The following is a 16,704-nucleotide window of genomic DNA, read 5'->3' on the forward strand; positions in this document are numbered from 1 at the left end:
ATCAATGGTGGAGAAGGATCTGGGGGTTCTGGTAGATCACAGCTTAATAATGGCATGCAATGCCAAGCTGCGGTTTCTAAAGCGAGCAAAATCCTCTTGTATTAGAAGAGGTATAGACTCCAGAGAGAAAGAGATATCATATTACCCCGGTACAAATCATTAGTAATACCTCATCTGGAATATGCAGTTCAGTTTTGGGCACCAATTCACAAAAAGAACATTGGGGAACTGGAGAAAGTACAGAGAAGGGCAACCAAACTGATAAGAGGCATGGAGGAGCTCAACTATAATGAAAGATTAGAGGAACTGAATTCTCTCTGGAGAAGAGGAGATTAAGGGGGATATGATCAACCTGTATAAATACTTCAGTGATTCATATAGTGAACTCGGTGTAGAGTTATTCTCCCTGAGGTCATCACAGAGGACAAGGGGGAGCTCTTTACATCTGGAGGAAAAGAAATTTAATCTCCAAACACGGAAAGGTTTCTTCACAGTGAGAGCTGTGAAAATGTGGAATAGACTCCCTCAAGAGTTGCTTCTGGCCAGCTCAGTGGATTGCTTTAAAAAAGTCCTGGATTGTTTCTTAGATACACAGAATATAACTGGATACTAACATTTATAGGTAAAGTTGATCCAGGGAATATCTGATTGCCTCTTGGGGGATCAGGAAGGAATTTTTTTCCCTGCAGGAGCAAATTGGATCATGCTTTTGCTTTAGACTTGAATTAGATCGGCCAGTTTGGAAAATTATAGTTTTGCATCAGTTGGCAGCACTGGGATACTTTGTTCATGAATAGAATTGTACTTTTATTAGGTTTTGAGATTGTATGGTGAAAACAGATTTCTTAATGTAACTATGGATCAAAATCCACATATGTGGCATGTTGATCTAATGGATTGTTGATTATTCATATCAAAGAGCTCGATTGGAAAAGGAATTGATCATTTATTGAAGCGTGTATGGCTGAAGCTGAAATTCGCTCAGGATATGGCCAGCATTAGGTGTCCATTCCTCTCCCCATCCTACTCCAGAAGCAGTTAACACCTTCTGACAATTACAGATTTGCTAGCAAGTTGTGTTTATACTCCATGAGATTTAATGAGCATTTACAATGCTGGAAAGCTGTCATTCTTGCTCCCTAGGGCAGCACTGAATGGGTTCCATCCTCCACATGAGTATCTGAATGAGCTGTTAAATTGGGGAAGGTTCAGGCTATTTATAGCCATCCTGACCATAAACAGGTTAGGATCTGTCAGATCTTCAAAATTTGTTGATGTCTTGTACAAGGGTCTGCCTCCGACTGGTATAATTGGAATGGTTTGAAATGCGACAACAATATAGCAATTGAAATGCCACATATTGTTGGTAACTGTGTTGAGCCAACAGCCATTTTTTATCAGGTTCCTCCAGAGGTTTCTATAGGGTCCTGGAGCTGTGGCTGACTGACCTTCTATTTCATGGTGCTGCCTAATTCTGGGTCCAAAGCCAGTAGCATGGCCCCGATAATCCTTTAAGGGTTTGTTCACTTTTTTTTTTTAATTTTATTTATTTTTTTACATTTTAAGGTGAACTAACACCAGAAACTTCCATTCTCTGCTGTACTTTCTTCCTCCAATGAAATCTGGAAATGATTTGACTTTTATTCTGGGGTAAAAGGGTTGAGATGGGCTGATCTAATCTAGACTTCTGATAGATGATGCACATGGGATTACAGTCACCTGGTCCAGGATTTTTTAGATTGACCAGTGATTGGATGTCCGCTGAGGTGGCCTGCTGTCAAGGAAGGAAGTCAATTGGGAAGATTTGAAAAGTTACCCCTATCTCGATCTCCCATTGATAAGTTTGTGACAACTTCTGCTCTTGGCCTTGTCCATCATCCCTATCCACGGACTTTTTCTACTTTGTGACTGCACTCCTAAACCTATGGTTATGGTACGTGGCCATCATCCCTGCAGATGGTAGGAATACATCTTTGCATATCCCAAGGTTGGAAGAAATGGAGAACCATTGTGCAGGTGTTACCATTTTAACGACAGTCCTGACCTTTAATGCCAGACCCAGTCTGTGTATGATGGATACCCTTTGTGAGATGTGTTTGCTACTATCGAATAAACTACCCTTAGCCCGGGTTCACACTGATGCGGTGCAAAATTTGCACCGATTTTTGTGGGATTTCCGCACAGCATCATAATTACACCCTATTCACACAAACCATTGCAGGGGTGTATTTTAAGTTAACACCCCCTGAAAGTTCGCAAAACGCAGTGCATTATCAGATCGCATTGGATGTGAACACCCATGTGATCAGATTCTAGCGAGGATCAAAAAAAGGGTCCTGCACGGTGCGATTTGAGCCATACAAAATGTACCGCACAGAATTTGCATCTGATTTCCACAGGAATGCAGTGCGGTTCCTGTGTGAATCACATACAGTATTTTGCACCGCATCGGTGTGAACCCAGGCTTAAAGTGGTTGTAAACTTTTACATGTACTCAGTAAAGTGACTGGCCACAGGTGATGCCCATAGATGAAATAAATCCTCCTAAATAGGTTGTACCTGTTTATCTGTAGTCTTCTCTATATCCATTCAAAGTGTTGAATTTATAAAGCTTTCCTGAGAGTTCAGAAAACTAGGCAGAGAGCTGAAATTACACACTCAGTGAATAGAGCTCTGATTGGAGGGAAGAGACACCCCCCCCCCTCCACACAGCTCAAAGGAACAGAGCTGAGGCAATTGATCTACTGGAGGTCCTTCCCCTGTCACCATTTTTATCTTTGGGTCAGGAAAACTTGTCAGAAGTGATTCATGCTGATGGCAGGGGAAGGAAGCAGCAGACAAAAATGAGAGTCTTTGACATAAAAATATGAACAAATCATACTCTTTTATAGCGTATACTTGTCTTGATCCAGAGCACTTACAACCACTTTAGGGCTCATTTCCACCTTTTGCTTCACAATATAATGTGCACTGTTTGACGTATCGGTACCTAACCCTTTTTGTCCCCCAACACACTACAGCACAGGATAAGTGATTTCAGATGTATGTAATGTGGTGCACTTGGGGCCAGATGTTTTTATTTACTGCATGAATGTGAGCAAGGGGGGCCCGTTAGAAAAGAATGGAAGTGCAGGAGGCGCCGTAACCAATTGGTGCTTGGTGTACTGTAGACAGGGCGGCAAAGATACATTGGTAAATTTATTTATATCCTTGCTCTTCCCCATGAGACGGGAAGCTGTTGATCGTGTTTAATCATTTACTATATTTGAGAATAAAGACGGAACCTATCAATGTGGACCACAGGTCTTCATGTACAGGTGGATTGGTGGCCTTCATCCATGAAACTTGCTCTCTCTGCTGACAGGTCTCGTTAAATGTTTTCTTTGTTCACGATTAGGAAAGTTTTGACCTTGAACTTGAAGTTAATTATCTTTTCTTTAACTTTTGACACGTTGCTTACACTATGTTCTCACTCACCTCCCCACACACCTACTCGCACCTCTCTTCTCCCCTCCCCGTGTTCTTACCATCCGCGGTCTCCACCTCCCTCCTCCTCACATTCTATACAGAAGGGGTGTACAGACAAAGCCACCATCTGCTGTGCTACCAGGACTGATTAGGAGTGCAGGTACAGGATCTAGTGCTTTGCTTGGTGGTTGCACCTCTGACTTGTAGTGGTCTTCTTGTAGTCATCCAGTGTTACTTTGTGAAGAGGCTATTTCAGCTTTGGGTGGATTCTGGTGGCTTCATTTGCACGTTGGCATCTTTCAGGTTTGTGTGGACTCCACAATGAGATCTCTTATCCTGCATTTCTTTTAATGTTAAAATGTTTAACGTGTAGAGCGGTAATTTTCAACTCCAGAACTTATTTATCCCTAACAGGTCATGGTTTTAAAGATTTTTCACAAGAACAGCTGCAGTTATTACTGATCCAATGACCTAAAAAGCCCAGCTAAAACTTTTTTTTTTTTTTTTTTGGTTTTGGATAGAATCGGGAAGGATTGAAACCTCTGTCAGGTTTTTATTGCTATCTGGGACTCTGCAGAGAAACTTCTTTTTTACAGACTATCAAGGGCAGCAGAGGTCTTCCCAGACTGGAAATGAGGAGATATCTGCAACGGGGACACAGATGGCAAAAAAAACCGAACCCCCTCCGTAAATGGTTTTTATGTCAGGATGTCAAGACATGCACTTTTTACATTACCAGTAGATCTGACTGAGAGGTTTTACTTAAATATTACACCAGAATTTTTATACCAATTATTTTTTAGTTTGGACACTGTAATATTAGGATATTGCTTTTTTTGGATATCTTCAAATGGTCAAACATGCATTGACACAGACAAGGCTGTATCCCTTTCATGGCCCTCGCTGTGCATTTTTCTCTCCATGTAAATTTCTTTTTTTTTTCTTTCCCTTCACACTGGTATTTTTCTACACTACATAATGGTCCAGTTTACTATGGCCCTTTCTCTGAGTAAATCATCACTGTAATGCCAAAACACACCATCAGCAGCATAACACGGCCAAATTGCTGGTAACTGATTTAGCCCATGGGAACCCTGTGGCTAATGAGAAAGTGATTTGGCAACTGTTGTCAGAAGATATGTGGTTTGGGGGACTTTTAATGAACTTTGTAGTTTTATTGGTACCTGTGAAAACTGGCTTGTTTGGCCCCCTGGGGTGGAGTGCACATGCCTGACCATGGTAGTAAAAAGGCCAAGTGCTAAATACATTCCAGGCAAAGCTATAGGAGTTAGAATCTATACAGGCACCATTTTACTTAACAAAGAATTTGTAATGTACTTTTGTGGTCAACCCTACCCTGCAAATAAAAGTGCATAGGAGGCTTTGTATACCGTTCTATAAAGACTCCACCCCACCTTCTGCCTACTCTTTTTGGAATAGTAGTGAAATCACCAGTGGTAATGCCTTGCTATGCCTCACCCAAGTACTTCTGCCATATCCATTACATCAGTATTCTCAGTCTTTTTAACATGGAGTAACCCATAAAATAACTTTTTGATCTAACCCTTGCGAAATATTATTATACAGGATTTATATAGCACCAACAGTTTGCTCAGCGCTTTACAATATAGCAGGAGACAATACAGCAACAATACAGTTCAATACAAGAGGGTTAGGAGGGCCCTGCTCCTTGGAGCTTACAATCTAAGAAGGAGGGGCTATTGGTACAAAAGGTAATAACTGTGGGGGATGGACTGTTAGGAGGAATAGAAGATTCCAGTATTAGCTGGAAAAGTGAGCAGAGTAGGCGATAGATAAATTGTGGTAGAGAGTTCCAGAGGATGGGGGAGGCTCTGGAGAAGTCCTGGAGATGAGCATGGGAGGAGACAAGGGAGCTAGAGAGCAGGAGGTCATACGAGGAGCTGAGAGTACAGTTTGGGTGATATTTGGAGACAAGATTGGAGATGTAATTTGGATCAGAGTTATAAATGGCTTCATATGTTATTGTTAAAGTTTAGATTTTTATCCGTTGGGCAATGGGAAGCCAGTGGAGGGATTGGCAGAGAGGGATGGAGGACACTGAGTGGAGGCCAGTGGAGGGATTGGCAGAGAGGGATGGAGGACACTGAGTGGAGGCCAGTGGAGGGATTGGCAGAGAGGGGTGGCAGATATGGAACGGTTAATAAGGTGGATGAGTCTGGCAGCAGCATTCATGATAGACTGAAGAGGGGATAGCCTGCGATGAGGTAGGCCACTGAGGAGGGAGTTACAATAGTCAAGGCGAGATAACCAGGGAGTGAATAAGTTGCTTAGTAATTTCAGAGGTTAAGAACCGGCGTATCTTGGAGATGTTGCGGAGGTGAAGTCTACAAGATTTGGCTAGGGATTGGATTATCCCCGAATAATTATGATTGACAGCTTGTGGTATATTAGTAGTATGGTCACTTGGAAGGATGCTTCTTACATTTGTGGTCAATAAGAATTTTCAGTGAAATTACTCATTTCTTAGGAACCCCTAGCAACCTCTGCAACCTCTGGAGGAACCCCTTTTTTTAATTGTGCAACCCTTTAACATGCAAAATCTTGAGGCACCCCAGATCTAAAATGTAAAAAAATGTTAATTATCAATGGGAGACTTGAGCCTGGGACGATGCACACAACTGCCTTGATGAAATTTAGCATCACGTCAAAATCGCCTCCATCACATCAGAGGCCCCCCTATACATGAGAGCCCCCTCTCTCAATCCTGGTCAGACTTAGTCCTGTGATTGCGGCACCCATGGGCAAAACTGACCTAGCGAATCTCCTGTCAAGCCAGATTGCCGCTTCTTCGAATCATTGTAAAGTACAGGTTCTCTTTAATGACAGCTCTGTTTGCTTATGGATGGTCATTAGGACACTGCACTAGAGAACATAAAGTAACTCTTGTTCTCATAAACTTGGTATTGCTCAAACCAAGAATAAATTTGTGTGTTTAATGCGTTAATAAATGGCCTGAACTAATGAACCTGTGCATATAGCTGGAAGCAAACCTTCCTCCTTCCAGCTACCCCGGAGCGTCTATAACGACCTTATTAACAGAAGCTTGCAGTTAATGGATTAGAAATTAAAATTCCATAGAACAGCCGGAGTGGTGTCACTTATGAGCAGTATAGGAGACGAGGGTGTGTGCGCTGCATATAGGGGGCAGCCGGCCTGTAGGGTGAAGCGTTTCAGGAATTTCTGAAGTTTACTGATTATCCTTTTTTTTTCCCTCAATATGTATTTAAGAGGGGGATGGGAGACGTTAAGTTGTGTTTTGAAATTCTTTAGCCTCTTAGCACTCCCTGGACTGGTTAACTACTATGTGTTTTTCTTGCTTATGTAATACTCCTTGGACAGCCATGTAGGGTAATGGTGCAGAACCTTAATAGAAGGTGAACAAGGCCAGATTGTGTACAAAATTGGTTTTCAGGGTTTACAGATTAAGTAGATCTAAGCCAATTTATTTTTTGTTTTAGGATTAGAACTTAAGGTTCATAAATTAACGTTTTACAGTTGTCACCAAAACAAGAGATGAGGGAAAATATTCCAATGGGAACACTTGTTTGGTGACTATAGAGTCTCCTGTTCACTTCTTGTTGTGTCTCCAGGAGAAACTAAAATGAGCTGACAGGGGAAGTTCGCAACCCTATCCAAAACAAAAAACGTATTTTGGCTTTAGATCCTCTAAAAAGATATTCTTTAGTCACAACTGAAAATCAAACCTTTCAATGCATACAGGGAGCACAGTGTACCTGCTTGGACTTCAGATTCATCCAGACAATACTGCAGTGCCCCAGCCTTCCCTGCTCTCTTGATGGTAATCAGGTTATCTGAGAACCCCTGTTTGTGGTGTGGGAGTGCTATTCCCAAACTCGCCCACTGCAGGCCTTTTACTGTCTCTGAAGGGAAAAAAAAGGAAAAGTTTCACAGCTACAAACCATATTCAATTCCTTGTATGTGAATTGCGATTTAAATGCGATTAGAATTGGAATGTGATATAGTATGGAGAAAGATTAAAAATTACACTGCATACGTTTTTAGTAATAATGCTTCCAGTGACCCTTTTGGGCTCAGCTGCAGATATGCGGGGGGGAAAAAATGGTATGCACAGAGCTCAATAGTTCAAGCTGAAATTTCCACCCAAGTGAATGAACCAGAACAGGGACTCGCTCCATGACTGCTCTGACGCAGAACCATGCAGGGTTTGTTAGATAGTCTTGTCTTCCCCCCAGCCCGGACACCACCCCCCATTGACTTCTCCATCATGTCCAACAATGCCACCATCAAACCCGCCCCGCAGGCCAGAGTACTGGGTGTCATTCTGGACTCCAACCTATCCTTCCAGCCCCAAGTCCAATCTTTAACAAGCTTGTGCAGACTCCACCTCCGCAACATCGCCAAAATCCGCATGTTCCTAACTCCAGAAACCACTAAACAGCTCATCCACTCTCTCATCATATCACGACTGGACTACTGCAACTCCCTCCTCACTGGCCTGCCTCGCCGCTGGCTATCCCCGCTTCAGTCAGTCCTGAATACGGCAGCCAGACTCGTTCACCTTTCCAACCGCTCCATCTCCGCCACCCCCCTCTGCCAATCCCTCCACTGGCTTCCGATTGCGCAACGGATCAAATTCAAAATCCTAACACTGACGTACAAAGCCGTCCACCATACTGCCCCGAACTACATCACTGACCTAATATCCAAGTACCGCCCAGCATGCACACTCCGCTCCTCACAAGACCTCCTTCTCTCTAGTTCCCTGGTCTCCTCCTCCTATGCCCGCCTCCAGGACTTCTCCAGGGTGTCACCCGTCCTCTGGAACTCCCTGCCCCAACCCATCAGATTATCACCTACTCTCCTCTCCTTTAGGCGCACCCTGAAAACCCATCTCTTCAGGGAAGCCTACACCACCCCCTGCTAACTTGACCGACCTCCTCCACTCTTCCTACCACTCCATCCCCCACAGCTATCTCCTCCTGTGCCACCATCCCCTCCCTCCTAGATTGTAAGCTGGAAAGAGCAGGGCCCTAGATCCCCTCATGTTTTGCATTGTATTGGTATTGTTCTGTCACATGTTCTGTCCCCCTTTGTAATGTACAGCGCTGAGCGAACTATTGGCGCTTTATAAATACTGTATAATAATAATAGTCTGAAAGCAAACCACCTCTGCTTCGTTTTCTAGAACACCCAAAGTGCTTCAGGACATTTGAGTCATTGGTCCAACGTTTAGCTCCTGTGTGTGTTGACGCTGAGCAGATTTGATCCAGTAATGATTTTCAGAAGTGTTTGTATGTTGTGTGGTATTCCTGTGTCTCTATATTAATACAAGTACAAATGCAGTCTGTGGATTAGAAGATCCTATCACACTCTCCTATTACAGAGCCAAGTTACTCCAAAAGTAATTCCCCTGCAGCCCCTAGCAGGAAGGGCAGGGGAGGACGCAGCAATCAGCGGATACTTGTCTGACAAGCCCCAAATTGTCCTTTTTTATTTAAAGTCCTGGGACAGAATCTGAGAACAAGATGAATATCTTCAGGTCTCCGCATTCCTGAGACTGACAGCTGCGCACTCTGCAAGGCACCGCCAGGTTGTACTCTGCACATTTCATTGATTGCTTCTAAACATTCCCATACATAAAGCTTAATAAAGCAGCATTTTTTTTATCATTACAGATATATACCCTTCATCTGGCTAGATAGAGCTGCCCTGTTACCCCCCCCCCCCTTCCTTGATGTGCACATGCAAGACACATGAAACGGCTTATGTCAAAAACCAAGCTTAATGTCAGCCAAAAACATCAATCTTATCTCTGGAAGTTCTCGTTTATTCAGGTTATGGTACATATAGTCATAGCTGGTCAAACACTACTGTACTTGTTCGGTCATTTTAAGGACTTGTTGTAGCTTTCCCAGTCTTGTTCCCCGATTCGAGGATCTGGGAGTTTTAGGGCAACCCTAAAGGCTGATAACAAGCGCTTCCTATATTGGACCAGGCAACAGGGCCATTCCCGGCTTTTCAATAAGAGGAGAGTTGGATGGTGTCAACCACATACAGTTGTACTCAAAGTTTGCATACCCTTAGAGAATTGGTAACATTTATTTATTTTATTTAATGTACTTGTATAGCGCTGTCAATTTACGCAGCGCTTTACATATATATTGTACATTCACATCAGTCCCTAACCCTCAAGGGGGGTACAATCTAAGGTCCCTAATTTACATTCATACATACACATACTAGGGCCAATTTACACAGGAGCCAACTAACCTACTATCTTTCAGCATCAGTATTTTCTATTTTCCCTGGTGTCCGCGTCCTTCGCCATGGATTATGTGCGTAATACAGACCATATATTATCCAGACACTGATCTTGTTTTCCCATATTTGATGTACAAGTTTTTATTGGAAAACGAGGCAGGAAATCTGCTATCCCAACACAACATCAAATACTAAACTTGCTTTTTACGTATTTGTATCGGTTTTATGGGACATGATGCAGGAAATCCCACAAAGCTAAAAGAATCCCATTGAGGATTTCCAGGAGCTTACACTGTCAGCTGTCACTCCCTGCGACTCCTTTCATGTTGCACTGGAAACCTTTTACTGTGTAGAATAACTCCACATAAGGTGTGTCAAAGGTATTGGGGGGGGGGGGGGGATCACTGAAATCTCAGTCTAAGGGATGACATTGAGTGGTGCTCCTCATCCCTAAGGCCGGCCATAAACGGTCAATTTCTGAACGGTTTTTCATTCGAAAATCAGACCTAAGAATAATCGGCCGATTTTCACTCTGTTAGTGGGGCAATGGCATCGGCCGATTTTTCGTGGTTCCTCCCCATTTTGTTTATCAAGCATGTTGGGAAATTCATGAAAAACTGATTTTAGAAATCATTGGTGGCACCATCGGATTACAGTACGATGTTTTCGATTGAAAAATCATTTGTAATTTGACTGTTTGGCCTGTCTAACTTACGTTCGTAAATCAATCCATGTATGGCTGGCCTTAGGGATGAGGAGCACTCGTCACATGATTCCATCATCAAAGGCCGGCCATACATGGGTCCATTTACGAACGATTTTTCGTTAAAAAATCAGACCTAAAAGTTCTATAAACCACATACAAGTCCTGCCTTCTTGTAGCCGCAAGCATCTTCTTCTGAGTGAACAGTCTTCGCTTTAGTCTTCACCTGTGTGATGATGGAACCATGGAGTGCTCCTTATCCCTAAGGCCGGCCATACATGGGTCGATTTCCGAACAATTTTTCGTTCAAAAATCAGACCTAAGAATGATCGATTGCTTCTCACTCTGTTAGTGGGGCATTGGCACATTGGCGATTTTTTTTCTTGGTTCCTCCCCATTTTATCGGGCATGTTGGAAAATTCATGAAAAACAACTGATTTTCAAAATCATTGGTGGCACCATCAGATTACAGAATGAACGACGTTTTCGATTTGCGATCGAAAAATTGTTTGCAAATTGACCCATGTATTGCCGACCATGGAGATGAGGAGCACTCATCCCATAGTTCCATCATCAAAGGCCGGCCATACATAGGTTCAATTTTCTAACGAAAAATTGTTCGTAAATCAACCCAAGAATGATCAACCGATTTTCGCTCTGTTAGTGGCCCCCAATGGCACCAGCCGATTTTTCGTTGTTCCTCCCCATTTCGTTTATCAAGCATGTTGGAAAATCCATGAAAAACTGATTTTCGAAATCATTGGTGGCACCATCGGATTACAGTACGAACTACGTTTTCAATTTGCAATCAAAAAAATAATTCATAAAGTGACCCATGTATAGCCATCCTTAGGGATGAGGAGCACTCATCACATGGTTCCATCATCAAAGACCGGCCATACATGGGTCGATTTCCGAACGATTTTTTGTTTGACAATCAGACCTAAGAATAATAAATCGACTGATTTTCGTCTGTTAGTGGGGCAATGGCACCGGCCAATTTTTTTTCGTGGTTCCTCCTCATTTCGTTTACCGAGCATGTTGGAAAATTCGTAAAAAAATGATTTTTTAAATCATTGGTGGCACCATCGGATTACAGAACGAGCGACGTTTTCGATCGAAAAATCGTTCGTAATTCGACTAATGTGTAGCAATTTAAAAGCACAGCTCACCTTTTTGTGAGCATGTTTCATGGTGTATACCCATATTTAGGGTGTAACACGATGCATGGTTGCACCACACACCCACCCAAACTGGGAAGGGGGGGCTTCTTACTGCTTTCTTTTGATAGTCGCTCAGCTGTGTGTGGCTCCGCTCTTAGAGCAACGTTAAGACTACAAGTTCCATCTGCTACAGCGGCAAAGGGATTCGTAGATCTCAGTGGGTTACAAATGCAATGATGTCACCACATTTGTAGTCCAGTCTGCAAGGGCCCTCAATGCTTTGCAGGCTTTAATGCAAGAAATTTCATTACATGCAATTTTTTTTTTCTTTTAATCGAAGCGGTGTATTTTACTCCATTTTTTAAAAAGGTGATCAACGCCTTTTTAAAGAAAGCTAATATGAAGGAAAATTTAAGATTTTTATACTACCTCTATTTGAAGAGTTATAACTAATCCTTATTTAGGTAATGAATACATTTTATAACCAAATTTTATATATATGTGTGTGTGTGTGTGTATATATATATGTGTGTGTGTGTGTGTATATATATATATATATATGTGTGTGTGTGTGTGTGTATATATATATATATGTGTGTGTGTGTGTGTATATATATATATGTGTGTGTGTGTGTATATATGTGTGTGTGTGTGTGTGTATATATATATATATGTGTGTGTGTGTGTGTGTGTGTATATATGTGTGTGTGTGTGTATATGTGTGTGTGTGTGTGTGTATACTTATGTGTATATATATATATATATATATGTGTGTGTGTGTATACTTATGTGTATATATATATGTGTGTGTGTGTATACTTATGTGTGTATATATATATATTTATTTATATTTGAAGTTTAGCTTTCCTTTTATAGTAGTGGAACTGCCAGGGTAAAATCATTTTTACAGGGCCTCGGTAAAATGTTATTTATTTCAGGTACTTATATAGCGCCGTCAATTTACGCAGCGCTTTACACAGGTCTTCCAATATGAACATCAGTACCGTGACAACTGACTAGAAGGGAATTTTATTCTTTATTTCCTGTTGTATCTCCAGGACAGGAAGTGAAGTGGAATCTCTCACAAAGTTTAGGCTTTATATATACTTTTTGAGCTTCTCATAGGTTGGTAAGGCTATAGCAACTAAAGATGAGTGGTCTATGCCCAGGGGCGGACTGACAACTCATGGGGCCCCTGGGCAATAGGGGATCATGGGGCCCCTGTGTCCTTGCCCAAACTCAAAAGGCCTATGAAAAAGGTACCAGGGGCATCTCATGGGGCACCCTACTGACCCCAGGATCTCGGGCAGTGCCCAAATTTCCAAATGGTCAGTCCGTCCCTGTCTATGCCATTAGCTGGTGGTCAGTTTTCACTACATGGGTATAAATGTAGGGAGGATTCAAGGCAGGAATTTATGAAAACTGGAGGCAGGCAGAATCTGGAGCTCATTTTTGAAGTTTTAACTGGACCAGCTGAAGATTTATTTATTTATTTCAGGCACTTATATAGCGTCGTCAATTTACGCAGCGCTTTACATATATATTGTACATTCACATCAGTCCCTAACCCTCAAGGAGTGTACAATCTAAGGTCCCTAACTCACATTCATACATACACATACTAGGGCCAAATTAGACAGGAGCCAATGAACCTACAAGCATGTCTTTGGAGTGTGGGAGGAAATCGGTGTACCCGGAGGAAACCTACGCAGGCACAGGGAGAACATGCAAACTCCAGGCAGGTAGTGCCGTGGTTGGGATTCAAACAAACGACCCGAGTACTGCCAGGTGGAAGTGCTAACCATTTAGCCACTGTGCTGCCCAAAATGAATATTGTAACTGTTATAGGGCATGTTTATAAAGCGATAAATGTGGAATTTTCCAGGTGCATGTGGTTTAAATGTCAAATGCTTGATTCATCGCCAGTGAAAGTTGCATTCACCACTTTATAAAATATGCCCATAGATGTATACATCTGATAGAAAAACAAAGATTTGGGTCAGGGAAAGGGAAATTCTAGATCTCTTGGTTCATTTCCTGATCCAGACTCGGTAATGTGGGGTTTTCATTTCTTACGGTCAGGTTGTCTCTTGAATCAGGTGCAAGACCAGGGAAGGGGGAATTCTGCTTCTACTGGAAAACTCCTTTTATCTGATTTCCTCCAGCCATGTTACAATTCTCCTTGTATTTTTACTCTTAAAAAGGAAACGTGTGATGGACCCTTTTAGGGAGGTGTGGAAGGAAATCGCTATGTGTGAATTCCCTTCAAGTCTCTTCCCACTGCTTGAAAAGTTTAGGAGCTTGTTGGGGAATTAATTGGATGGTCAGTGCCCCGTGAGATGGCTTTGATGGTCAGTGCCCCGTGAGATGGCTTTGATTGTAATCTGTGAAATAAGCTGCTGGTGATTTCTGTTGCTTCACAGCTTTTGGTAATGAACTATATTTTTCCTTCTATAAAGTGGGCCTGTCATCCAGGCAGAGGAATGGCAGCTGTCAGTGCTTCAAAGAGGGCAGCTATGCAATCTATCAACTGGATATTGCTGGTTACCATTTAACCGCTAGCCTACAGGGCACTTATACCCCCTTCCTGCCCAGGCCAAGTTCCAGATCTCAGCGCTGTCACACTTTGAATGACAATTGCGCGGTCATGCAACACTGTACCCATATGAAATTTTTATAATTTTTTTGTGACAGATAGAGCTTTATTTTGGTGGTATTTAATCACCTTTGGGGTTTTTTATTTTTTCTTAAACAAACCAAAAACCACAGAAAATTTTGAAAAAAAAAAGTTTTTTCTTAGTTTTTGTTATAAACTTTTGTAAGTAAGTGATTTTTCTCCTTCACTGATGTGCGCTAATGAGGCTGCAGTGATGGGCACTGATAGATTGAACTGATGGACACTGATAGGTGGCACTGATGAGGAGGCACTGGTAGGTGGCACTGATGGGCATTGACAGGCATCACTGATGGGCACTGAAAGGCAGCACTGATATATGGCACTGACTGGCACTGTTAGGCGGCACTGACTGGCACTGTTAGGCGGCACTGATAGGTGGCACTGATTGGCATTGATGGGTGACACTGAAAGGCAGCTCAGATGGGCACTGATATGTGGCACTGATGGGCACTGGCACGTGGCACTGTTCAGCACTGACAGCTGGCACTGATGGACACTGACAGGTGGCACTTCTGGGGCCCACTGATGATCAGGGCACACTGATCATCAGTGCCCTGATGATTAGTGTTCATGTCCCCTCCGAGGAATGCTCTCCTCTCCTCTCGAGCTGTCAGTGTGACAGCTCGAGAGGAGAGAAATGCCGATAACCAGCATTTCCCTGTTTACATGTGATCAGCTGTGATTGGACACAGCTGATCACATGACCGAGCCGACGTTTTCGGCTCTGTCTGTGGATCGGTGATCCACTGAGTCCAAGGGACATAGCGCACCACCAATCGCCACGCTGCGCGCTCCCAGAGTTGCATATACGCGGTGAGAATGGGAGGACATCATATGACGTCCTCCCAGAACGAGAGAACCACCTTGTGCCCGTCATTGGACTATATGGCGGGCGGGAGGTGGTTAAGGTCATACAGGTTGGATCAAAGGATTGGAGAACCACAACGAAATGCTGATGTCAAAACAGGTTTTATTCCAAGCATGTAGCAAACTCACTATCCAACGCGTTTCATCAGCCTCACTTCACACCCTTCGTCAGGGCTTAAGAGAACGGCTGTAGGAGGACTTATGATAAAATCAGGATATTTGTATGTTTAAAAAAAATGGATCTTCAGCAGCTGGCAGATAATATTCAGATATTCTGATTTTATAAACAGCCATTCTCTTAAGTCTTAATAAAGGATAGGGGGGTGATGTCCTCGAAATGTGTTTGGGCTATTGAGTTTGATACCTGCTTGGAATAAAACCACCTTTTTTTAATCTCAACAATTTTGGTGCTGAATTCCAGTCCTTCAGTCCAGCCATTATATCTATTTCCTGAGGCTCTCCGTGAGGGACCTCTGGTGCATGGAAGTGGCCCACACATCACCCAGATGCCCTATTGGGATCAAATGAACACAGTGTGTTTGACAATACCAGTTATAAGGTATAATTGTTATTTGGTTTATACCAAATTATGTATAGATCCATTTGATTTATAGTGTCTTCTGAGTCCATTCAAATCCTTATCTCATTCTCGGTCCCTATGAAGGGGAGTTTTGTTGCCCCCGAAATATGTTTGATGTTTTAGTTTGATTTGAATAATGAATAACTAGAAAAGCTACAATTTCTGGGGAAATTGTGTGAAGTGTTCTTGCCTCCACCAGTAGTCTACAACTGGAGTGGGCGGAGTAACTAGGTGGAGTGGGCGGAGTAACTGTTGTGTGGTTGGAGTGGCTGGAGTAACTGTTGTGTGGTTGGAGTGACTTGAGTAACTGTGAAAAGGTTGGACTGGGCAGAGTAACTGTGTGGAGTGTTTGGAGTGAGTAAAGATAGTAAACATTACACTAACCAATTGATTGATCAAATTTAAAAAGTGCACATGGCAAGCTTGATAGAGTGAGAAATGCATTTCAACTTTTATTTTTCAGCTAACAGTCTAGCTTTTGTCACTCTGCTGGCTGCTCACACACCTGGGTTCCTATGGCAACTCACTCTACAGCAAGGGCAGAGAAGAGCGGTTAAAAACAAACTGCTCCAACTTGCTCACTTCACTGGCGGTTGCCATCTTCAAACGGTTGTAGTTTAAAAATTGTAAATTCTACACCGAAGAGTGTTATATTGTGGGAATTACAAGACCCAGACCTACATTTTGATGCATAGTATATCTCTGAAATATTAAAAATGAAGGCACAGTCGCAGTTTATAAATTGCCCTTCAAATTTGAGGTGGCTAGAGTGCAGTTTCAATGACTATCAATGGGCAGCGTGAGTTGCAAACAAATGGTCATATTGTGAAAACTATCAGGACTATAGCCGTGGACATTTTTTAGTGGCAGCAGGGATAGCTGAACGTTTTGATATAAGATTTGTGTGGGTGGGCTTGAAAATGAGGGAGTGATGGCAGTTTAGAAATCATGTCCTGATTTT

At 42.6% G+C, this 16,704-nt stretch overlaps 1 protein-coding gene across 3 annotated transcripts in view; it reads left to right on the forward strand.

Annotated features, from left to right (window-relative positions):
• LARGE2 (LARGE xylosyl- and glucuronyltransferase 2) overlaps positions 1–16,704 on the forward strand; it is a 94,697-nt gene that overhangs the window by 50,247 nt on the left and 27,746 nt on the right. The window contains exon 1 of one of the 3 annotated variants that reach the window (XM_089686773.1): positions 3,753–3,771. The exons of the other annotated variants lie outside the window; for them this stretch is intronic. The gene's annotated coding sequence lies outside the window, so the exon portion shown is untranslated. Of the gene's footprint in view, positions 1–3,752; positions 3,772–16,704 lie in introns of those variants that run through there. 3 annotated transcript variants of the gene reach the window in all.

Source organism: Staurois parvus, unplaced genomic scaffold (assembly GCF_062004578.1).
Source record: "Staurois parvus isolate SC_StPar_1 unplaced genomic scaffold, SC_StPar_1.0 ptg000410l, whole genome shotgun sequence".
Classification (NCBI taxonomy): domain Eukaryota; kingdom Metazoa; phylum Chordata; class Amphibia; order Anura; family Ranidae; genus Staurois; species Staurois parvus.